At 43.5% G+C, this 23,803-nt stretch overlaps 1 protein-coding gene across 7 annotated transcripts in view; it reads right to left on the bottom strand.

Annotated features, from left to right (window-relative positions):
* Positions 1-23,803, bottom strand: part of MAMLD1 (mastermind like domain containing 1) — a 246,200-nt gene that overhangs the window by 44,708 nt on the left and 177,689 nt on the right. The window contains exon 1 of one of the 7 annotated variants that reach the window (XM_059859615.1): positions 9,412-9,496. The exons of the other annotated variants lie outside the window; for them this stretch is intronic. The gene's annotated coding sequence lies outside the window, so the exon portion shown is untranslated. Of the gene's footprint in view, positions 1-9,411; positions 9,497-23,803 lie in introns of those variants that run through there. 7 annotated transcript variants of the gene reach the window in all.

The raw sequence follows: 23,803 nt of genomic DNA, 5'->3' as shown, positions 1-23,803 counted from the left end.
AGAGTATAAAACAGTTCAGGACCTGCTACAGTTTCCTAAGATGCATTGTCTCGAGCAGAGGAGAAATATTTTCAAGCACAAGAACAATAAAACCTCAGCACATTCTCCTCTGGAGTGGTGATGGAGCTTGCTGTGACTTCCTCGGGGAAAATACAGCTCTGCACTCCGATTTTGCACTGTGCAGATAAATCAAGTAGGACAGCAAAGGATTTCTGCATGTTGTTTCCTAGCAGGATGTGCCCATGGGTTCATGGCAAATTTCTGGTCAAAGCTTAACCCTGCAAGAGAAGTTAATAACTGAACTTGCCAAATCATCACAATTTCTAAATCCAACTGTGCCTTGTTTTTACAAAGGGCCATATTAAACCAGTGAGCCATTTTATTAGACTCATGCTCATGTAACAAAAACATGTGTTAGCTCTTGAGTGCCAAGTACCATCCTGGAGGGTTACCAATCCCTGATACAGACTGTGTAGCCAGACTGCAGTTAACTGTCATAACAGAGGAGGCAGTTTGGAATACACAGGCTGAAGCATGCTGCTCCACTTGGGAATACTTTACTTGGTCCTGGTCTCTTTGTAAAACTCTAGGGAGATGAACTGCAGCAGGGAAAAAGAACTTGAAACTTACTGCTGGCTGTAGTGGGACTATCTCACAGAAGCCTCCTGGATGGCTGGAGCACCCTTCATTCCCCGTAGGAACTTTTGCAACGGGTGCAGCATCAACATGCAGCTGCAGCAGCTGGGTCAACTCTGAGTGCACAGGAAATGCTTTCAGTCATCTGCATAAGGCATTTCAAAACTACAGGGATACCACAAAGAGAGAAAAGACTCATCAGGGGAATGGGAGTATTAATCAGATGATTGACCTTTGAAGCTTTGACTATGAAATGCTTTGCACACTGAGCTGGAGCTGCACATGGAGACAATAGTCCCCAATATCTTGATTTACAGAGGAAGTACTGATGGAATTCCATATATCCTGTTAATGGTGAAAGGAAGGGAATTATGTAAAGGAACTATTTTTTTCATTAAGTGTCTTAGCTAAGCCTTGCAGATGAGCCTAGACACTTGGCTGCAATTTAATTTCAAGGGGACAAGATAACCTGAAAACTCTCAGAAAACCCTAGACCTTGTGAGTGCTTTACAAACAGACTCCTCACTTCCCCATTTCACTTATCTTCTCTCCCAATACTATGTGTGATCAAACATTCTCTTATTAGAACTCTTTAAGCACTAAAGGACTTTCAAACAAACTGTGTTCATTTGCTTCCCCTGCCCCCCCACAGGCGTGGCTCTATGTCTGGGAGGTGAGAACTGAGGAAACAGTACCAGGGCTAGGAGGGTGTCCCCTGGCTCTGTACCAGGGCAGAAAAGCACAGGAGGCAGTGGCCAGGCAGTAACATGTACCATGCACTGTGGCTGCAATATACCATGTCTACAATACACATGTGCTTTTTTCTTTGTTCTGGTCAGAGTTATTTTTTCCTTTTAAGCATAAAACAAATTCAATTCAGAGTATCAGGTTTTTGGGTTTTTTTTTTTTTGTTTTTTTTTGTCCCATGTGTTCACATTATGCAACATGAGCATCAGGTTAAGGAGAAACCAAAAACCCTGCAGGTACTTTGATTTTTTTCTGAGCCCCTTCTAAAAGGACAAAATTTTCAAATGAGTAGAGGCTTTCCCTCTACCCAGAGAGCACGGCTGACATCCTGGGTTATAGTCCTTATCCTGGAAAGGGCCCCTTAATCCTAGAAATGTGGGTTGCAAGACTTGGCCTTTACTAAGAAACAATGATATTACAGGAAAACTCACTGTATGCTTTTGAACATCAACACTTAATTACCCTTCTATTTTCTAATACAGACATGATGTCTAGAGTTGAACAAACGCATTCTTGAAAGGTCAGAACACTTCAACTGTGTGTACCTAGTTTAGGATGACAAACCTGTTGCTGCTTTTTAGCTATGACATTTCAGTTTATCCACAAGAATTATACTACTTCCCCTAAAAGTTTTCAAGCTCGAGAACAGTGTCTGAAAGTGAAGGCAAAACTCTTTTTTTGACATAAATTTATCACAGCTGCCTCTGAATCCTGTGACTTACTGAGAATTCTGCCTCTCCTCCAAAAAGGGTTTGAGCCACCAGCAGACCCAGGCACAGGGATGCCCTGCCCACTTTGAGGAGAGGGGCTGGCTTGGCTGGCTGGCAGCCAACAGAGAGCTGCTGCCCAGGCCAGCACACACAGCCATTCACCAAACCTGAACCAACAGCTTTGAATGCTCCCAAACCACACAGCTGGAGGACAAGTAGCTCTTCTTTTTTTTTTTTTTTTTTTTTTTTGAAAGAATGGGAGGAACTTCCTCTTTCATCTCTCCTTACATGGGTTAGTGAGGATTTAACTGCTGCAACCATCAGGAAATGACTGTGCAGATGGCACCATGGAGTGTTCCTGGGCAGCTGCAAGGACCTTGCAAACTGGGAATTAAAGTTTGGATTTCCTGGAAGTGAAATCTGTCACTAAACACTCTGTTGTGTCCACCTTCAAGTTTCAGGGCACTCAAGGAATTGAAGGGGCACCAGTTTAACTCTAATCCAGAGAGGGGAGGTTCACTTAAGTTCAACAGAGCTGCTTGAGATGACTTTATCACTTCAGACCATATTCCTTCCCTTGGGCTCAGGGATCCTGAAGGCAAGGCCACTGAGCTAGCTCTGGGACTAATCAGCATGGGTGGGCACTGTGTTAATGCAACCCACCTGGCTGGGACATGCTGGGACTTCAGCAGGACATTGCATGTGCTGTGTTCCAGTAGTCTCAGCAATCTTAAGTGGAATTGCACTGAGAAAAAGTCCCCTTTAGGACATCTTAGGCACAGTAAGATGACTGTCCTCTTTAAGAAATGACAGCTTCTCAGGTGGAAGTGGCTGAACCCCAGCTGAGAAGCACTGACTGACTGCAAACTCAATGAGGATAGGATAGGTGAGCCACTACAAAGTGGCTGAGGGTAACCATTTTATCTCACATTGGCACAGAGGCTGTCAGGTACTGCTCTGTAGGAGGAAATGAAACTTCTACAAATGCACTAACTTGAGTCCTTCCAAGTGCTTACCACAGCTGCAACCTCTCGCCTCCATCTGTACCTATTCAAAGCTCTGCCAGGCCCTTGACAGCATTTCCTGCACACATCATGACCATCAATATGCATTTCACCAGCCTCCCATTCCCAAGTTCCTCTAAGAGGGCCTTCTTCTCTTCTGAAACAAATTTTCAGCAGTGTCCCCACTAGTGCCCACCAGCACCCTGGTTCCTCACCATGGTGCATACCCAGCCCTGTGCACCTCATCCCACCCCTGGGGGCAAGAGATCTCCAGTTCTTCAGAAGTAACTTCCTACTGAACTGAAGAGACTGCAAAGAAATGGTACCTGGTTTCCTGTGCTTCAGTCACCACATTTACCAGACATGATGTAGGAAATGGGCAGGAAACACCAACCTTATGTATGGCAGCAATTCTTCCCCCTCCCTCCATGACACGTTTGAGCACTCCAAAACCTGACCTTGCACTTTTTACTGCAGCCTTTCTTACACAAACATTTGAGTCAGATCTGGAGCCAAAACCAAATAGAAAGACAAATGCATTAATTTTTTTAAATGAAAAAGGCTGACACCCTGTTTTATATCTATTTGTACTCAAATCTAAAATGTACTGTGTGTTTTCAGCTGCATAAATTTGGTAATATCAACAAAAATTTAAAATTTAAAAAAACTCAATTATTTTATACTCCTTCTGATACTGATGTAAAAACTGTTAAAGAACTGATATTCTTTGGGCTCCATACAGACATGAGAGGTGCTGATGAACAAGAATGGTGTACTATAATTAAGCACATTTGTTAGCAGGTTTCAGCTGTTATATTTCTCCCTTTTACAGTCATCTTCACTTTGCTTCTATTTCAAATTCTAATCAGAAAACCAACACAGAATTAGTCCATCACCTCGTTTCTTTGCACAATTGTTTGGACAATATATCTAAAATAGCACTGTTCTAACCTGGAAGCATTTTATATTTACTTTATCCAGGCATAAATGACAGCCTAAAGAATAAGGAATTGTAATCAGATACAGCATGTCTTCCCCTAGTAAAACTACCTCTTTTTTCCTCTTGAGCACCTAAAGTTGAAATACAATTTCCCTCTTTTGTTTCCCCATTCATTATATACGAACAGGGACAGATAAATGTCAAGTGTATCTTTAAAGGAAAAATGCACCACAATTTATCAGTCCTCCAACATAAAAAACCCCTCCTTCTGCTTAAATGTGAAGTACTTTTTCTTAGTATACAACAAGACACCAAAAATAACAGATGGGAGAAATGGGGTGACATTGGGGCAGACTGTTGATTTACGGAAGTTCCTGCTCCAGCTGCGTGTTGCCATACACAGCATTTCCTGGTTTCTGTGAGACAAATCTGCTCTGTAACAAGACAGACAGTAAGTCAGAAGTGTCAATATGAGCAACTCCCTGAAAACAAACTTTGCTCATTTGCAATACAGAGTGTGGGACACACTCTGAAAGTGTGGGACATGGAACTGCACTGCGGGGAAGGAGCTCGCCTGGCTCCTGGAAGCCAGCTGTGCCCACGGCAAAGCACGAGGCCCCACTCCTCAACTCTGCCAAGAAAAGGGCATTCCTGGGAAAAACAAGCTGGCCATAAGCTGGGTCACCAGGTTTCCTCACCAAGCACTTGTGCAAGATGAGATTCTGCTTGTCACTAAGTGCCCCCATTCCCAGGGCTCAGGGGGTTGGGGTGCGTCTCAGGATGGGGCTGAGATAGGAGGGCACCTTGGGCAGCTCTTGCACAGCAACTCTGAAAACCACGGGCTCTTCAGGACTGCCCATTTTATGATGCCAAAATGAAGCTGTTATGGGATTCCTAGATAGCTCTCAAATTGCCATGGTCTGGATCTCTCACTGACCCACATTAGTTTTAGGTTTTCTGAGAGAGGCCAAACTTTTTTTTCCCTTAAAATGTACAGAAGCTCATGGATTGAATGGGAAGGGAGGAGAATTAACCCCAAGTACATTTCCAGTATTTTCTAATAATTTGTGACTAGCTCTAAGAGCAATCCAAGAACCAGGAGGAATTTCTGTTACCTCTTAAAAACATGTATATCTCCATATAAGAAAACAGTGGCAGCCCTCACCAGCACATAGTAAGCTCCTGGCTTTTGTAAAACAACTAAACACTTTTACTAGAAACCTGGTCCATTAACAAGCTGAACCACCAAGCAGTCACACAAGAAAAGCGAACAACCCCAGCAAGAGCTGCTGTCTTTCCATGATGAACAAAAAACTATTTACAGTAAGTGAAATAATGCAGCTTCTAATAATGCTTTTCCTCCCTCTCCAATGCATCTGCACACAAGTGTCTCTTTATTCCTGATGCAAATTTAAAGAAGCAAACCTTGCCCTTGTCTGTGCTCACCTGTTCCTGGGGGTTCCTTTGTGCTGATGTGCTCCCAGCACCCATTTTGCCACATTTCAGTGCCACCTGCAGATTTCATTGGGTCCAGGCTCTCCACTGCCACATGCATCAAACACATTTCTGTGTGGGTATCTGTTTGGGTATTGGTCATCAGTAATATTTTTTAAAATAAAAGCAGAACTTGGGCTTTTCCTCTCTGAAATCTGTCTTTAGGATATTATACTCAGAACAATCTGTATTCAGTTTTATAACTGGACCTGAGCTGGTGAAACAACTGGAACTGTTGCTGCAGATTTCAGTGGGCATTTCTCTCATTCACAGTTTGCTCTTTTGAGGATGAAATGATCTCCACATCTTTTACAGCACCACCAGCACTCACCCTCGCTTTCCGCATACCTGTGCATCTAGACATGAATAGAGATTTTATTGTTTCTGCACTCTCCATATTTGACTTCTTTCAAACCCCTTGTGCAGTACAAATAACTGCACTACAAGGAAGAGAAAGTACATGTTTAACACAAACATTTATAATTCCAAAGCCTTAGACAACAATTGAGATAAACCCAGCACCAGTGGCAGTACAAGCTGTGCTGTGTGATTCAAGTGGGGTCCTCAAGGTGCAATTTGCATTTAATGCTTCTGCCACTAGCTCAGGCTTTAGGTGAAACAAAAGCCCCCACCTCATTAGGCAGGTGGAATAAAATGAAGGTGAGGTTTACAACACTCCTCCTTGGTGTGGGAAGAACCACACTTATTTGACAGGAAAGGTGATGCTATGTCCTCTGATGAAGATTTAATTTCTGGAATTTTTATTTCTGAAAAAGGATTGACCCCTCTCCCCCCCACCATTTTAAGTATGGTCCCAAAGGCATTCCTAACAACAGCAAATCTGTGTGCAATGCTCTCCTCAAATCTTCTGCCTTTCACATACAGGCCAGCTGCTCTCCAGACACAGCACTGGGCTACAGAATTGGGCTGCTCTGATTTATAACTGAGGTGCTTAAAATAAGGCAATCTAATTATTGACTTGATAGCCCACAATGTCTGCAGTCAGCAAAGTTTAAAAAATGCAAAATATTGACAGGATCAGACAAATACATAATGAGGGAGTTATTAAAATGCAAATTGCCTGCCTTCTGGTACTCCTGTGGTGCATGCATAGGACCCCAGAGCCTGCATCCCTCTAGCTCTGTGCTGGTTAGGAGGAAGAAAAGAAACAGAGCTGGGGAAAATGAATGGGCAGAGCTATCACAGGCCAGTTGGATGGGACCCCACACCACAGGGGTGCCCCAAAGAAAGACAATGACTACATGGGAAAGAGAGGCATTGCAAGAACAGGCAGCCCTACACACACTGGACCCCAGACTTCTCCAGGATTTCAGAAAGGTCCTGGAGTAGAAGGAAGCCCAACAACAACAACAGTTCAGTGCCACATCTATACTTCTATTTTGGGGAAACATCCAGAAGTGAAACTTTTTGCAAGTTGGTGAAACTTGATATCAAAATGCATGAAAGGCACTGCACTAAGATTTATTAAAAAAAAAAAAAGTCCAAAGAAAAGATGTAACAAAAATCCTCTGTCCAGCCATATCTGGGATGGTAACACCTGCCTTTACAGGTTGATATATTCAGAAGAAAAAGTTCACTGCCCTGATCCAGTTTGAGAAGTCATAACTGGAAGGTGAGATAGGCATAGAATTCCTTCCCTTCTCATCTCTGCCCCCCACTTTTTCTTCTCATTTAAATAGCCTTCTAATCCTGTGGACTGTCTGGTATACACTTATTATTTTACCTTGCAGACACATTCCTTTAAGTCTGAGGGCTGTGTATGTGTCTAGATGTCTATAATAGAACAAGTAAAATAATACCATTCCCAGCTGGGCTGGATGATCTAAGCCCCCACCAGGAGAAAACTTTGATGCATAATATAATTTCATGCAATGCATTTCAGTCATGTTAATATTACTGTAACAACTTCTAAAAATGACTCCAATATAGACAGTGATACCTAATTAACAGGCAAATTCTAAGGGGGAAGTTAAATGCTAATTTTACACTGGCATTTAGCCTAAGAACTTCATTATGCCATCTTCTATTTTAAACTGTAGCCATCCCACCTTGTGCTGTGCTGCCGCCTGTTCTCAGGCAGTGTTGCGTGGAGCACAATAATTCCTTGCAAGACAGACAAGGTCACAATGGTTGGGGCTGGGAACCTGCCTGAAACCAGGAGAAAAGCTGGTCCCTGCCCCCAGAAGCCTGCAGGGACTCTGACACTAAGCTTTAGCATGCTTGCATGCTTCCCCTTGGAAGGGGAATTTTGTGCAGGGCACTGAAGTGGTGGCTGGGACAGATGGATGTAGCTGCTCAGGGCTCCAAAAAGCATCAAAAGGAAAAGGACACTGCAGCAATACAATCCCCACTGAACACAGGCCCTTTCCAGTACCTGGTTAGAGCAGCCGTGGGCAATGTGGGGTCAGGCAGCCAAAGGTTCCTGAGCCTTCCATACCACTGGTGAGCAGCACTGATACCAGCCAATTCTCCATCTCATCTTTTGGATAAATAAAATCCAAAATAGATGGTGCTTAAAACACACTGGCAATGGCAAAAGTGCAGAAAATAACTGAAAAACACTACAGAATATAAATACTACAGAATGTAAATACTTACAGCCATGGCTGTGGTAAAGCTGCATCAGATTTGCATAGAAATTAGATGCCTCGTTAGCTGCAGATAGATGCACAACTGCCCAAATTTAAACTTCCTCCTTCCCCCAGCTCACCACAGTCATTACAAATCATGTGGTTGAATGAAAGCTGAAAAAGCACCAAGAACTTGGCAGTTTTGCTGCAGTGAGTCCCATAATAAATGAGGGACAAGGGGTGGCAGCACTGATAATAACAAAAACACATTTTGTGCAAAGCAACCTACTATTGTTCATATGTAAAATACATCATGTTGCTAGGAGGGAACAAACTGTCCTGCACTTTACAGATAGCCATTTTATTACAGATCCCCCCTGACTGTGACTCTAAACTCACACAATCCACACCCCCCTTCTTTTTAATAAATGCACAAGACACACAACATGGCTGAATGATGTTATGCTGCTCTAGACAGCAGAGTTGGAGGTCTATTTCTAATGTTCAGTATCACATACAAATTATTAACAAAAGTGAAGGAATGAAAGCAGAGCAAAGCATCATCTGCCCAACTAAAGTCAGTTCCTGAAACATGCTGAGCAGCATCCCCCTGTACTCAAATCAAATGGGCTGGAGGCAGCTCGGTACCCAGGAGCCCTGGTCCCCCCGGCATCTCTTCCTGGTCTCCCCATCTTTCTCCCTGGAGCAATTCAAAAATCCTGAAGGCTTCTTGGGAAGCCAATTTTTCTCTCTCCCTCCCTCTGAAGTGAGAGTGGCTAGGTAGAGTTTAGTTTTGTGAGCGCTAGGCCTTTTTCCTAAAGCTAAAAATGTTTGTATAGATGCGAACAGCCTTGACCACGTGCAGGAAAATCTAGTGCACTGCTTATCAGTCGATTTGGCTTCACACCAAGAGTAACACACTGCTATAAAGGGCCAACACAGTGTGAAAAAGGAGCTGTTCTACTAGAACACACTCCGTTAATTCTGGTTGAACTGACATTCTCCTAGGACAAGAGCTCAAAACACATTTAGACTGTTGTACTAAGTGTGGCAGGGAATGGAGCAGCAGGCTGGTTTCTCTGATGTCACTAAACAACAGGCAGACACCCCCTGCTTCCTCCCCCCCAAAAAAAACCCCATCAATCTCTTGAGAAGGCAAATGTGGGACAAACTCGCACAGCATCATCTTCCACCAAAATAATATAACAGGTTTTGACCAAAAATCCCCGCCACCCTAGCAGGGAAAAAAAGCCCTGAAAAGTCAAAAATTCCAGCCTTGCTAGACTTACTGTAATTGTCCTTTATAAGAAGAGCCCTCTAGTTATGTGAAATGACATTGCCTCAGCGACCCAGGCTCCCCACGCTCGGCACAGGAAGGAAGCAGACACACATCTCTTTAAGAGCCGTTTCCTCTCTGCTCTATTAATTTCAGAGATTAAGCAAGCCACTCCTTTGTGGCATAACAGAGCAAGATAGAGCCATTGTGTTTGAGGAGAGTCCTGCTCACTGGCTTCCTACCTTTCAGTGGGGGGATGCATTAGCACTTTATTCTCAGATGAAACACCAGAAAACTTCCAGCAGCCCTAAAACCCCCTCATTCTTCAATTACAGTTTCAGCACAGAAGAGGCCAGCAGCACCACTCCTCTCCCCCCCACTGATGAGGGTTTCAGTGTCTCACTGACACAGTTCAGGACATGAAAAAACCAAACCAGTTGCATTCAAGGAGGAATTTTCTTTTCAAGGGCCCTGAATCAACAGGATTTATTTAATCAGGATTATTTTGCCTGGACACGCACACATCCCACCTCCTGTCCCTCCCTGCCGTGTTGAACCTGAAGCACTAAATTTACCATAATTTTTTTCATCTTCTTTTCTTCCTTTAAAATTTATATTTATAGAATTTATAAAATCTTCTGCTTGTACAAAGTCTCTTCAGCTTGTACAAGATAGCTGATGACCTTTAATAATACAGAGGCCACGGCCTCTCCATTTCAAAGACTATCACCACATCTCGTGTTGGAGCCTGGGATTACATGGGCAGCCAAAGCAACCACGAACTGACCAGAGCCTCAGCTGTTCCTAAAGTTTTCTTATGGAAGAAGAGAGAAGCAGGAGAAGATTCAGCCAATGAAGGGTAATTTGGGATCCCCACTCCAAGCCTGGGCTTCCACATTTCCTCCTAAACCACGCTGAGATGTTTTATCCTCAGCTTTCCAGGTTTCTTTCCAGGCTGGGAACACAGGACCCTTTTGGAGTCAGCAGCCATAGGAAATTCCACTTTGTGGGGGCGCACAAAGCTGCAGAATCCTTGAGACACGGTCACATTTCTTACAGTGTCAACACGGCCCTGGCTAAACAGAAATGCCATCAGCAGCAAACAGATACCTTCAGGGGGAGGGGGAAACAGATAACACACGCTCAGGGCTTTTGAGCAGCAGCAGGAGTGATCTCCTGGCTGAAGCAGGAGCGTGTGAGCCAGAACACTGTTTGTACTGTACCTTCCCTTGCAACACAGAGTCAGGAACACAAAACTCATCCAGATAAAACAATCTGCCTATTCAGCAGCTTTCTTTTCATGAGCTGCTTCATCTTTGCAGCCTGCCTCCCCCTCTCCCCTCCCTGCTTCCCAGTCACCAACTGAAAACTTCAGAAAGAAAAGCAAAGGAGAAAGGAGTTGTTCAGACAAAGGGCTGATTCTCTGCGAGGGGAGGGCACACACAGAAAACACGGTCACGGTGTTCTGGGCACAGAGCTGGCACCAAGCTCTGCCAGTAGTTGTAGGAGTCTGCTCCCCAGGCTCTGCTTTGGCTTTTGGGACCATGCATTTTGAAAAAGGAGGCAGCTGTAGCTCCTGCACCTCCAGCAGCAGCCTCCTGGATGAGTGGCCAACACTGCAGCTGGGAAATATTTGCACCTCTGCAGTTTCTCCCAGCAGCTACATGGGGCAGGGGCCTTGCAAGCTTTTTTGCCTGCCTGTTGTCAACAGAAATCTTAACCCCATTCAGAGATTTTTCCTCTGGACATTCTCTTGCAAAAACCAGTTTGGGTGTTCGTTTTTTTTTTTTTTCCCCACTGTTAAACAGAGATACTCTTCTGGTGTATGAATGTAAATCACCAGTTCATATTGCAGAGGTGACTCAACAGCCATTTAGATGCCAACATGTAGTTACTTCTGGATGGAGCAGGATGTGATTCAGCAACTACAGGCAAGTAGCAGTGTATTCATTTCACGTTCAAGGCTTCTTTTTTTCTTCATAAATTCAATAAAAATCAGTTTATTTGGTTTTACTTTGTTGGTTTTTTTAAAATTTATTTATTACAGTCTTTACTGGCCTAACATAACTCTTCTCTAGTATTCAGAAAACCTGTGAGGAATTGTAGTATTGCCACACATCAATAAGGCTAAAAATCCTCTGCCTGGCATCACATTTGGCGTAACCTCTGAAAAGCTTTCTTCTACATTTTATCAAATCTTCACCCAAAATGCAGCCCCCACTACAGGCATTTTACACCAACAGCTGGAAGCAGCTCCTCTGTTGCTCTGTCCTCTTAGGACAGTGCTGGAGTAGGGAACATCAGGTGGTGGCCCCTGCTCCATTGGAGGATCACAGTCACCTTCCACCCACGTCCCAGCTGCTGGAACAGCAGAGATGAGGTGATTGCAAAACACAGGTGAGATGTTTATTTTTTACTGTGTTCTTTGTGAGGTACAGAAATGGCTGCACTGAACATATCAACCTACAAAGCTGAGCAGGAGAAGCCCTGGTTAGCAGGGATGATGCAGAAGGTGCACAAGGATGCAGGGACAGGCCCAGTGCTTGGAGGTGCTCCTTGGCATCTTCTCCTGAGCAGGTCTGAGTGCCTTCATCAAAAGCAGAAGTGCTGGACTTTACACAGTGCTTTGCATCAAGGTTGGCAGGGGGGAAGCAAACTACCTGAGCAGTCCTGGAAGATCTAAAAGGCAGGATTTATTAGTTTTAATACTGAAAAACTAAAAATTCTACCCTGATCATAAACTCAGGAGCTTTGAGTCACTGAAGAAAGAGACAGGGATTTTTTTTTTTTTTCAACTGTAATTTTGGAGTTTAGAAGCCCAAACTGAGTGACAATATTAAAATCATCAGTCACAGCAACCTTGTTTCCAACATACCAACCTCTGCTCACATCTTCTATACAGGCAAATCCCGTTCACTTATTGCCTTTATGCCCAACCCGACTAAGGAAACAAACATGCTCTTTGCCACCCACTTTGTGTGGCTGTACTTCCCTGTACCACTTCCAGGGATTAAGGGGAATTTGGTGACGGGGTAGGTCTGGACCAGGCCTTTGCATGAGAGGGAATACCATGCTTATTGACAGGTGTTTTGGTCTCCAAATCTGGAAAATGGCTCCCCATCTACTTACAGCTTACTGCAAAACAAATCTGCACTGGGTAAGTTAAAACCATGAACTTAAGTGTTTATGTAAGAACCCTTTTTCTGAAGTGCAATAATGGTCTATTAGCTTTCATTTAAATTGGCTCCTAATGGAGGTAAATAAAATGAAAAGCTTTGTTTTCACCCTGCCTGCCTAAATCCCAGCACACACCATCTGATGAGCAGTGTCACTACCTTGCTCAGACAAGACCCAAGTCCTCCTGATTTAAATTCTGCCCTGAACAGTTCACCTTTCAGATGTGTTAAATCTCAGCCCTGCCATGCAATAGTTACCTTCATATAGGGTTAAAGCAAAACACAGTAGAAATGAACACAAACAGGGCTCAGCACTCTACAGGCACTTTGAGGAAAAAAAAAGGTGGGGGGGGGGAATTTAAATTAACCATAGGGCATAATTGCTTCAAAATTTGGTTGGTCAGAAAAAATTACCAGTGTTTTTTTGCACAAGGAAATATGCCTGTAATCTCTGCCAGACACAAAACCAGGAGCAAGGAATTAAGCAATGAGCTAAAAATGGTTCAACTCTAAAAGCAGATTGTAAAGCAAGGGGAAAACTCCCAGGGAAAGCCGAGAATAAGGTTTCTTAATCTTCCACTGAAGGGTCATAAATGTGCAAGCTCAATACCTCACAACCCTTTTTGAGTAAATAAAGGTTTAAAATGTTCTTTCTTTAGTGCGACTGAATTCCTTTCCAATGTGACCTCAGCATGCCATTCCTCTGTCTTTATCTGCCGACACAGCAGAGCTGTTGACCTTTCACCAATGACCTGAGCAATCAATAAACAGCCCACAAACTATCTCCACAGAAATTCTCCACCAACGAGTTCCTCCCTGGCTCTCTGCCGCTCCTGAACTTTTCCTCAGGCCCTGGGCCGTGCGTCAGTGTGACTTAACAAACAACACAGGGCTCAGAAATACATTTTCTAGGGCATTTCCTATCCAAACATATTAAACCTGTAAGTGGTTTTGCTGTTGTTTGCAGTGCCACAAGCTGCTTTCATGTTACTGTAGGATCTACAAGATCTCTGCCTCATGCTAAGCACTTCGTGTTGATTTCCAAGGACAGAATCCAAACTCAAAATAACTCAAATATGCTCAAACTGTTGGAGAGTAGGATAACAAATCAAGAAAATGAAAAATCTTATTAAAGACTTGCCCGAACACCAATTGGCAAAATTTCATCTTAAAGAACATTATTACACAGAAAATGAACACAGTCAGATACAGATGCCTGGAATAAGAAGAGAAATTAAGGCAGGCCAGAAAATACTAGTGCTACAATGGATGTCTCTCAGATGAGTTCCAGTGCCATAAATTCTGTTGTACTGTCACATTACACGAAAAAGGATCGAATGCAACTTTTCTGTCAATATGATTTATGAAATCCTGACTCAAACAGAGCCATACTTTAAAGGTGTTACAAAATGGGGAATCAGTCAAATGCTGCAATATGTGTTACTGGGGTACAGCAGAGAGAACAGCCATTCCCTGCAGTGCTTACAGCAAACACACCAGAGCATTGACCAAGATCTGAGAAGCCAAAAGAATGAAAACCATCAGATATCAGCCATAAGCAGAAATGAAACTAATTAGCCCATAGAGTCTTCATCAAACTGAATGAATACAAAGGTAAAGCAGACCTGCAAGTACTGGAAAGGGACTTAGATTATTAAAACTGAAAGAATAACAGTTTGAAGAGCTTATTCCCATGATAACTAAAATGCTTAACAGAGATGGAGTTTCTCTACATCTCTACATATACACACAGTCATATATATTAACTTCTTACTTTACATATATTTATATACATATAAAATCTAAGGAAGAGCTTGCAATGGCTCTTAAAACATTAATAACATTTCCTGATCCAAGATGCCTAAAGTTTCAAAACCCAATAAACCTGCTAAAATTTGCTTGAACTGCTACTTGCTCATATGCTCCACATACTCCAGAGGACTGATTTATTGTTTCTCTCCACACAATTAAAAAAAAAATTGGTAGCATGATTACAACTGTTTTCTGAATTGTTCTCTTACATGAATAATGTAAATCAGTACTAAGTGAAGCATAACAAGGTATTCTTTTATACAGATTTTTTTCAGTCTCTCTAACTTGAAAGTATGTTCACTGGGCATTGTTACAACCCACTAATGACAAAGATTAGGTCTTTAAAGGGAAGTGGCACCAAAATTTTAATAAAAGTGATAAAGTGATTAACCTCCTTGTTGCAGAAGTGTTTGCATTATTGCCTGCACTGCAGAGAGCTGCAATGTGTGCAGCAGCTCTGGGTTATTTATTTTTCCTTAATATAAACAAGCCAGAGTGGCTCAAATAGCAGTATTCAACAGATTGCATTGATGGATCAATACTATATTCCACTGAAATTAAACTTCAGGCAGACAAGAGCTATCAAAGCCTTTAAACAAAAAAATCACTTGGCCTTGTAATTTCTAAGTCCAGCTCTTACAGCCTGATCCCCCCAGCAGGATTTCATAGGTAGGAGCCCCTGCATTTCACCTGGGCTGTTTCATGCCTGGCCAGGGTACCTGCGAGAGCTGCTGAGGCTCTGTGTGAGCACAGGAGCCACCTGCACCAAGCCCCAGGCATTTCTGAGGCATCTGCAAACAACCTGGTGAAGGGAAAGAATGACACTCTGCAGATTTCCACACATGACAGCTATTCCTCAGTGTAGGAGTGGGAGTCAAACATCCTGTTTGGGATTGCTGAAATAAACTGGCACAGATTTCCAGCTGGGCACCTCTCCTGCATGGTCTGTGAGTGCAGGATGCTGGGTCAGGAAGGAAGTGCTGTGACTGCTGGACAAGGTATACAGAGAAGCAGGAGCCCTTGGCTACCAGCCCTGGTCCTCACCTGACTCACTGTGAGTGCATCACCCCACAGAGCTGCACAGCCACAGTGCTCTGACAAGAGGGACCAACTGGAAATAATATAGTGGGAGAAAATGCAAGCCCACCTTCCTTTTTCTTTTTTTTGCCTCCCAGGATGTACAGAAAAGCCCTTGAGATCCCAGCACTCTCCAGGTCAAAGCTGTGTGGGAATACTTGAGCTATGCTGGGTTTTTGGCTTTAGTTTTTTGTTCTTTTCGTTTTCTTCCTTTTTTTTTTTTTTTGTGTTTTTTTTTTCCTTTTAATCTAGATGGAATTAATTGAAAGTGCTGCTTAAGAAGAAAATAAGAATGTAAAACTGCAGAAGCATGATAAGTAGGTGTATTAATAAACAGGTTTCTAATTTCTTATCTTTGATGGTATTCAGTACTATTTTAAATATTCTCAGAAGAATCACAAACATACAGAAGGTCATATATAAAATCCCTGATGAAGCAATTTAATGCCAAATTAAAGCTGAAAATAGGTAAGCCCAACTCTTGGGATCTTGGGCATTTTCAAAGACTAAAATGGAATCAACACTACCCAAAAATACCGTGTGTTTTTCAGATTTTTAAATATTTATTTCCTAAATTAAATCAAGCAGGATTAGCTGATTCTTACAGCTTAGAAGGAAACAATTTAATTTCCAAACCAATTGTATATTGACAGTTGGCAACAATGGGTTTGCTTTATAAAAAGAGAATGGGAAAATAGTTGTGCATTTCTGAAACACTTCCAGAGAATTTCCTTTGAGAACACACTGAGTGAAAAGTATACAAACAGGCATTAAACATGAATGTAATTTAATAAATATCCACTCAGCTATATGGTGTGATAAATAGGTAATAAGAACATAATACAGGCATTTACCTTTCAGCTTCCAAAGGAGCTGGAAGCTAAAACAATAATACTTTCATTAGACTCTCCTGCCTGGCATCAAGAGCCAATTTCCACCTATTAATATGGATTTCTATTACCTGCCTTGTGAATACTGTTAACCCATTTATCAAGCAAGAAGCCATATTTTTGTCACTTACTACAAGCAGAAGGGGAGCAGAAGGATTGCTAAACCATGTCACATTAGAGCATCAGATTAAATCATTTGACCTAGAAGATTTTCCACTTACATTTAAAAAGGAAAAAAACCCACTGCAGCCCTGCTCATCTTACATTCAGTAAGACCTCTTGCAGGACCAATTTTTTCCTTGGGGTGTCAGGAGAAAAAAAAAAATGGAAAAAAAAATCAGTCTGCAGATTAATTGTAAACTGGGTGTATGGGTAATTAAACATGCCTCATTGGTTCTCTTGATCTGTCAATAGTGGGTTGGAGGAGGTTGATTTAAGTTAAACGACTCAAGCCTTATGAACATTTGTCCCTTTTTGTGTCCTCTAAGCAAAGCATCACTGAACAGAACCACAGCCAAATGTGTGGAGCTCAGAATGAAATGTTTATTATTCAGATTACAGTGGTGCCCAGAACATGCCAGGCAGTTTTCTAAGTGCAGAGGGAGGTGCTGGGACAGGTCCCTTCCTCAGCTCCTGATTGCCACCAAGAGCACAGATCCCCCACCCTGAGCAGAGTCCCTCTCCTGCTCCCCTCCTCCACAGAGGGGAGATGAATGGAGGGACGGCGGTGCTATGGCAGAGATGACAGGCACACAGCTATTAATCACATGTTTGTAGCTAAACACACTAAATTCCCACTTTCCCACAGTGCTGAGGTCTCCTTGTCCTCACAGCCAGTTCTCTGCTGCAGTGAGCAGCACTCAGCAGCTCATGGGTCCCAATGAGCATTTAGCTTTAGCCCCCTTGTACCTCCCTGCTCCACCACTCACCTCTGGCCAGGCTATCACAACTATGAATCTGTCTTGCTGTTCACACTGGATCAGATTATAAAACATGTCTGCTTCCATGCCTGCTGCACAATAAGCACCTCAGCCACTTTCTCTGGAGCAATGACCCAGGAGCAGTACTTGTATTCCTCCCACTCTCCACAGCTCAGCTACAGATGCCAAAAATACTTAAGACCTCAATCCACAAGGGATATATACAGGATCTGGTGAAGCCACAGAATGTGAGCAAAGTTTCTGAAGTTATAATACCTCAAATTTTCTGCTCTGTATTCACTGGAGTCATTGAAGATACTGAAATTGAACTGGGATGTCTCAGCTTTCCTTGCCTCGTTCCCTACTGCTGGAAGACCACAAACTTGGTCACTTGACTTCAACCACTTGTGCTCGGTTACCCTCCTCACCTGGCTATTCTTGTTTCAATTCAATTTTGACAAGCCACTGAAGTCTCCCTCTGTGTATCTTTCTGTAAGACTTCCATACAACTTCCACTCCTGGCACAGCAGAGAGCTTCCAGCACATGCATTCCAGTGGGGCCAAGGGACCTCCAAAACTCTCACTGAGAAAAGAACATTTCTCTTTTCCTTCCCTGAAACCTCACAGTGATCCTTAAGTTAGTGAGTTACTCAGAAGTCATTGAGCAATCAGGCTGCTCATTACACTCCTCAATGAAATTATTACCACGAGTAATTCTCAGTGCAGTACTACAGGTTAGCCAATCTTACATCCTCTTCAAAAGACTCAAATAAGTTCTGCACTTTTGTGAAACAGATTTTTAATTCCTCTCATACTCTTGGGTAGTAGTTTTATCCCATATTTTACTGTTTCTCACACTGCAAGTAAATGCATAGCCCTTTATTTCTCAGTGGTCCTTTAATCCTTTTCTGTTCGTGCTGCAGCTCAGCACAAGGATGAGGGTATCTCTATAAGCCATGTGCTCAGGAGGCTCTATCAATATGCATGCACGGTGCAAGGCAGAAACATATTTCTGCTGAAGAAAATCAGAAGTTGGGGTCAGACATTTTATACTTTAGCCAGATTTTGATAAGACATATTAGGAATTCATAGGGCTTTTATCATTTTCAGCAGCAAGAGGATTAGACCCTACACTGACAAGAGCAAGAACATCAGTTGTTAGAAGAAGTATGTGCCACATTGAAATACAGTAAAGCACCTGAAAGACAAAATGTATTGCCTGATAAAAACACTCTGAGCACTTTCAAATTCAGCCCAGTGATGACTTGCCGAGTCAGGGCTTCATTTGTCTGGCAGAGTCAAAATTACAATGACTTCTGTTCCAACACTCAGAAATGCAACAGACGTGCACAGGGAAGCCAGGATTTAAACCATGGCCTCACACAACAGCAAGGATTCAAACTATGCAAATATACTGATGCTTAGGCCATAGGGAAGAAAGGAACAGTAAGAATCTTTATTTGGATTCTAAAATTTTATGCTGCAAGCTTGCAATGCTGACAAAAAGACAAAAGCAATTTTTTTTAACCCATATTCAGGAAAACCTGAAGATAATGGTTCAAAAAACCCCATTCTCCTTCCAGTCTGAAGAAAGATCCCAAAACCAAAAAAGAATCTCAGTTTCATCCTTCTTCTCCCTAAAATATTCAGAGCGCTGCAAACGTGTTACAAACTAAATGACTTTTTGTACAGAACTTTTAAAACCCTTGACTTTCAATAAGGTCGTGCATCATTTGATTTTAATTACAGATTTTTTTATCCCTTAAATTTGACTAAAAATGATGTGATTTACAAAGCAAACAAGCCAGTTAAACAAAGCTAATTAAATTCACTAGAGACAGCCTTGCTTTTCCCCTCAGTGAGTGTTTATTTCAGCTCCCAGTGCTCTGATAGCTCCTGACAGCTTGCTGGGACACAAGAAAGAAGTAGGTCAGGGTAAGCTGGAATCAGCAACAGAGGATCCCATTAGACAGGCTTGTAGGGTAATACGGAGATCGAGGAAGTGTGTGATGTAGTGACAGTGTTAGAGACACATAACAAACAGCCTGAGGACAGCCTCCAGCAGAACCGGTACATTTATCTTCTCTGCGTTATAATGACCCCTCACACGGCTTATCCAGGCTGTGATTTCTCGTACAAGAGGTGCTGTATAAACCTAATGACAAAAGGCGCTCCCGCTGGCCAGGCGGGGCCGAGGAAGCGGCTCCGCTCCCCGGGCAGGGCTGTGCGGGGTCTGTGCGGGGTCTGTGCGGGGTCTGTGCCCCGCTCCCCGGGCAGGGCTGTGCGGGGTCTGTGCGGGGTCTGTGCCCCGCTCCCCGGGCAGGGCTGTGCGGGGTCTGTGCGGGGTCTGTGCCCCGGGCAGGGCTGTGCGGGGTCTGTGCGGGGTCTGTGCCCCGCTCCCCGGGCAGGGCTGTGCGGGGTCTGTGCGGGAGCTGTGCCCCGCTCCCCGGGCAGGGCTGTGCGGGGGCTGTGCGGGGTCTGTGCCCCGCTCCCCGGGCGGGGCTGTGCGGGGGCTGTGCGGGGTCTGTGCGGGGTCTGTGCCCCGCTCCCCGGGCGGGGCTGTGCGGGGGCTGTGCGGGGTCTGTGCCCCGCTCCCCGGGCGGGGCTGTGCGGGGTCTGTGCCCCGCTCCCCGGGTGGGGCTGTGCGGGGGCTGTGGCCCGCTCCCCGGGCAGGGCTGTGCGGGTCCTGGCCCCGCTCGGGCTGGGAACACGAGAGGGAACTCTCTGCGCACAGAGATCAAAGCAGAACAACACTGGCTTCTTCTAACCAGCTTCCAAAACATTATACTGATGATGGTGGTTCCAGTGCCTACATTGGATCTGAAATACCGAGCACCCCAAAGGGGCAAGAAAAGCCACAGTGGCAGCTAGGATTGCAGCAATCCCGTGTGATGGGGCACAGGGGATGCCTGCTCCCACTGAGCTGGTCTCTGGGGGCTCCTGGGGAACCAGCACCATGGTCCATTGGATGGGGCAGGAGGGCTTGGGTCTGTCTCCTCACACCACAGCACCTCTGCCTTCGGGAGCAGCGACTGGCAGGGAGGAGAGGCTGAGAAAGCTGTGGCTTCTGCTGGTTTTCTCAGATGGGTTTGATGTGAGATGAAGAAACATCAGTGGAACCAAGGAGACCAAAGTGATCCATGTAAAATATAAAATGCTCTATGTACCACTGTTTTAGATGATTTAATGTAAGGTATATTTTTACCACATGTGTGTATATATATATATATATATATATATATATATATATATATATACACACCCAAATACTTGCTAATGCAACTCCTTCTTCCTGAGGAAAAGTATAAAAGAATTTTGTTTAAGTGCCTGGGCATAAGAGCCGAAAACACACCACCATAAACTCTCCAGTTTCAATATTAAGTCAGAGGCAAGTGGAAAAGCAGCATGCTAACACCCCTTGTTTTGTGACTACTGCTCACACCATTAAAAGTCCAAAGTGTCCCCACCATCTCTGGCAGTGCTGTACATACAACAAACATTTAAATTATGAGAGTCCATTTCTCAGGCTCACACACAGCCAGAGAGATTCTCCCCAAACCCAAACTGTGTGTCTCACATTAAAAGGAGAGCACAAGTGTGTGCTGTCTCAGAAAATAGGTACTTTCGACAGGAACAATTTGAATTGCCATGGGCATAAACAAACACAAATGGAGAATGTTGTTTTATTTTGTTCAGGGCTCAATACATTTACTCTGCTCAGAGATGTCTCCAGCATCCACTTCACTTGAAGTGCCTAAGTGACTTGGTTTGCAGCAGCAATGGGGGTCATCCTAATAAAACAGGAGTTTCATTTTTCTCACCCCGACTTCATTCCCCCCTTCACTCAGTTAGAGTGCATCGTGCTCAGCATTTATCCCCTCTGTTTCTCATTACAGAAGCTTTCTGCAGCACAATCCCCATCCGGTGGCAGCCGTGCTTCCTGTTCTTCAGGGGGTCACGCTGTGTGGTCACTTGCACCCACCCATTTTACGACACCACACATCCCTTTCCTGCAATTTTTCCTTAAGCAGACAGTTCCACTGACTTCACAGAGGTTTGCACTGACTGACGCTTATTTGCTCCACCCCTGAGCATGGAGGTAAAATCCCAGCCTAGTTCAATGTCCTAAAGAAAAACATGCATGTCCTAACGAAAATATGCATTAGGATAAAAGCATTAAAATAAAGGAAGACAAAGAGAATGATCAGAGCAGCACTGCCTGCAAGGAAGGAAGGAAGCTTTTAATAGCATAAAATATAAAATTGATTTGTACACATATTTGATAAAAATCAATACAATTAGCAAGTAACTGAATACTAGAAAGGGAAATTGATTGCTCGAGGGCCCAGAGGACTCAGGGCAATCAGTCCATTCTTCTAGCTCCTCCACTCTTAATAAAAATTTACTTTTTCATAATCCTGCCTGAACTCTTTGCCCATTAATAATGCCGCTAAATAGCTCTTCTTTTAGCACTATTATTGCAGACCTGCTTGAATTACATTTGGAGGCAGTTTTGAGTGGCATGTCCTGGCCATTTTGCTATCTGCAGCACAAACCTCCGAGCAAGAGCATAAAAGAATAAGGGCTAATGAACGGCAGCACAGGCACACTTGAGAAGAGCTTATAAATTTAAGTACCAAAGTTTAAATAAACGGATTACCATAGAATTGATTTGCTACATCAATTTGGTCAGCTTTTGCTGATACATCATTCCTGCCTCAAAAGAGAAGAGCCACCGGTTTGAAACAACTAATTAAGCATTTTGAACCATGGCCTTACAAGGGGAGTGGGGCTGCACTGCTTTGCTCTCCTGCCTCCCTTCTCTCAGCCAGTGACTCCTCACTGCAGCATTAAAATCATTACTCCATGTGAAACAGGAGGCTCAATTTACAGTCAAATCTAGATAAAATGAAGTGGCTTATATGGCCACCATCTCAGAGTGGATTTCAGTTTCAGCCAAGGGCATCTTCTCTTTCTTCTTCAGGGTAGGATTGGAGGAACTAAAAGGCAATTGCTTTTCCCTGCACAGAAGGAGGGAGGCTCCCAGGGGAGCCTCCCAGGTGAGGGTTTCCATTACAGTCAACCAGCTGCACAACCAGATTGAGGATGCACAGAGCTCATATGCATCTACCAAGGAGGCTTCTCTTTCAAAAGATCAGATGCCTTCTCAGACAAGAACTTTCTCAGATGTTTTGTCCACTGACTCATCTTTATAGAGAGCTCTTTAAGGCAAAAACTACCTTTGGGCCCTCAGTGTGTTCCCTGCCAGCGTGCAGCTCAGGGTGACATGGCCTTTGCTGCAAACCAGGGCCCTGATGTGGCAATAAACTTCAGTATATACTCAAATAGAGCTCTATGAGTAGCCATATCCAAACCAAAGGTAAACAAATAATTTTTCCAGATTAATGAGATCCTTTGCATGCTTAAAATTCAACAATGTAATTTAAGCACTTTCTAATGCAGTAAGCCATTGAACTGATTAAAATCGTATATGCATCTCATCATATTCACTTCAGCAGAGACTCTTTCATTCCACTTATCTCACTTATTTCTCAGTGGTCCAACCAGACCAATGACTAAACTGGGCCATTATATAAGCCTAAGGAAAGATCCACAGATGCTTTGCGACTCAAGTGGCAACCTGTGGGAATGCCTCTGTAAGGGAGGAGGAAGGAGAACAGACTGGCAGGGCACAAGCCTAAGTGATCCCTCACCCCTCACTGAGTTGTTATGGTGTTCTTACTCCAAAGTCTATCCTGCTGCTTCTTCTTACCAAGAAGAGACATTAGTCTGGACTCAGAAACCTGAAATTACATAGTTTCAGTGCTGGCCTTCTTTGTAACCATGACCAAACTACTTTAATCTCCTTGCTTCCGTTTCCCTGTCTTTATTAATAAAGCCGAGGGAGTAAAACTTACTTCACCTAACTCATACATCTTTTGTGAAGATGAAATGCTTGCTCTGTGTAAAGCACTTGGAAGATGAAAGACATCAAGTAAATATTAATCATAGTCACCACACCTACCAACAGGATCTTCAGTACACTGATTTGGATCCGTGCTTGAAGAGGCTTTCTTTGTGCAATTCAGGAACTATGCTTTCTTGGAGTAGTAGAGCTGAATTAAAGCTAATCAGGAATTCCCATGTTAATCGGCCTTCTAGCATTCACAAGATCATAAGAAGGATGATGCTTCCATTTCAAAAGACAGCACAGTGCCACTAAATGAATTACATCAAACTGGCTGAAGCCCATTTACAGCATGGTCATGGAGGAAACTATTGGAGTTCATCCACCGACATTCATCTCAGGGCATACACACTTGTAAATCAGCTCCTATTCAGTAATGAAATGTCGAGTGACTCATTCTTTCTACATTTGAAAAAGCTCTTAGAGAGAACCAAAGAGTCTTTTACTTTCATGTCTGCTTTTATAAACACTGAATTACATCTCCCTACTTCAGGGAAGCTACAATGCTTCAGAACGAGCTGTAAAAGAGAACATTACCGTCCTTGGTTCACAGAATCCAAGG

Source organism: Haemorhous mexicanus, chromosome 14 (assembly GCF_027477595.1).
Source record: "Haemorhous mexicanus isolate bHaeMex1 chromosome 14, bHaeMex1.pri, whole genome shotgun sequence".
Taxonomy (NCBI): Eukaryota; Metazoa; Chordata; class Aves; order Passeriformes; family Fringillidae; genus Haemorhous; species Haemorhous mexicanus.
The sequence above is the reverse complement of the archived record's forward strand: the minus strand, read 5'-3'. Positions and strand labels throughout refer to the sequence as shown.